Source organism: Polistes canadensis, unplaced genomic scaffold (genome assembly GCF_001313835.1).
Source record: "Polistes canadensis isolate GaletaPanama2010 unplaced genomic scaffold, ASM131383v1 scaffold_601, whole genome shotgun sequence".
NCBI lineage: Eukaryota > Metazoa > Arthropoda > Insecta > Hymenoptera > Vespidae > Polistes > Polistes canadensis.
Window position 1 is genome coordinate 20,990 of NW_014570148.1, and position 2,141 is coordinate 23,130.

A 2,141-nucleotide genomic window follows, 5' to 3' on the forward strand; every position below is an offset into this window, starting at 1 on the left:
ATATCATTAACGGTATATATATATATATATATAAAATAAATATTTGTAATCGGTTCAAAATTATTAATAATAATTGAATATAGTTTAATCAATATATCTATATCCTATATATCAAACATATATATATCAAATATTTTTGTATACTCGTCATGAACATACAACACACATTTTAGCATATCTTACATACTTTATCATTCTTCAACATACGCGTAACAAAACAAAGAATAACATAAATAAATTAACTGTATACATTAGATATTCTATCACATTCTCTATCATATATTTATAATATTTGAAACGTATTTTAGATTAAAATTAAACAAATAGAAATAGGAGAACGAGATGATTGTTAAATAAATTTCCCCATTAATACATTTCGGTTAGCCTTGATTAATTAATAGAATATGATGACGTGAATAAGGAAAAAAATAACGTCCTTCGTCGAACTTATAGGATCCCTACTACAACTTGGCGGTTAGCCTAACTTCGCTTAGTTTCATTTAGAGTCGACAGGTCAGTCGTGAGTGTACAAGTGCTGTGTTAACACATCTGATCAATTTCTTTTGTTTATATTTATTTTACATCATTAATGCATCTTTTTTAAACGATCAACTTTTAAGAAAAGGTAAACAAATTATATAATCATTAAAATAATTCGTCAAGCAAACTATTGATCATACATATTTAATAATACTAAGTAGGTAATGGGGATATTGATGTGGTGACATCTTTAACGATCGGTAAAAGTTTCGAACGAGTTCCCATTTTTTTTTATAGTTTTACATAGTTTACTTATTGATTAGTTCTTTTTTTTTTCTTTTTTTGTACTGTTTCAATTCTTATATAATATATATATATATGTGTGTACTTTTTCTTTTTTTTACCGTTGTATATAAAATATAAATGAATTATACGAGTGATATATTAAAAGTAATACTAAAATAAATGATATTAGCAATATGATTGTAACACATAATTTTTTTATACATTGACTGATATTATTATATTTTTTTCTGTTATATACAATAATAATTATATTTTGACAATGTATAATTAATTATATTAAACAATGATTGTAATATAATTTTTATATAATTAGATATATTTGTTATATTTGTTGTTATTGTTTTACATAGTAATAATTATATTTGTAATAATTTGTTAACAATATAGTATATAATTATTATATACAATGAGTCATAAGAATATTCATATCTATACTGTAAATTTATAACAATTGATATCTGCTTATAATACAACTGTTTTTCTATTCTTATATATAAACAATAACAACAACAAACAAAAATAATATCAACGAAGTATTACTTAGAAAAAAAATAATCATTGCATTTTTATTATGTAGATGCACAAATAATTTTTTGTAACAACAATATTCTTATCATTTATATCAAATAATATTTGATCGAACAATCAAAATGTTCTTTAAATACAATTAAATTGTGATATCACACAATTTGTGAATAAAATAATTCTACAATAGAGAAATTTCGAAAGTTAGAATTATACAAGCGTGGTTATCAATTGTTTCAAATTTAAAATAATTATACAAATATTTTTCCTACGAGTCATTGTATTTATGAGACAGTTTTAAACAAACAAAATAGTACGCGTATATGCTTATGTTAGATGTATTTATTATTTGTAGTTTAGTTTTATTTTCCCAGCGTTGAAATCGTAATAAATGCATTACGAAAGATTCGTTATTCGTAAGATCTGTATTTTCCCGCGCTTCGGTACGCGAGATTTAAACTTTCCATTTTTTTCCTTTCACAATCTTTCAGATCATTTTCCTATATTCATCTTCTTGAATATGTCGTGGGATCGGAAATTTTAGATGAATAAAAAGATATGATCAGATATGCAAATGAAGTTACGAGAATAATATACTCGTTTAATTATTATATCACGTAACTTCTTTTCCCTTTTTTTATCTTCTGTTTTTCATTTTCCTTTTCTTTTCTTTTTTTTGAACTCGATAAATATTTTATAAAGCGATCTTGTGAGAACGTTCTCGTCTCTCGTCATTTCTATAATTAAAATCAGATATATATATATGTATATATATATTATTATATATTTTATTATATATTTATTATATATTATTATTTATTTATTATATA

General features: G+C 22.5%; 1 protein-coding gene across 1 annotated transcript in view; it reads left to right on the forward strand.

Moving 5' to 3' along the window:
- Positions 1-467: 467 nt before the first annotated feature.
- The window catches only part of LOC106792738 (protein yellow-like), a gene marked incomplete at its 3' end in the record, with an annotated part of 9,507 nt that continues 7,833 nt past the window's right edge, over positions 468-2,141 (forward strand). The window contains exon 1 of the mRNA XM_014759241.1: positions 468-625. The remainder of the gene's footprint in view (positions 626-2,141) is intronic.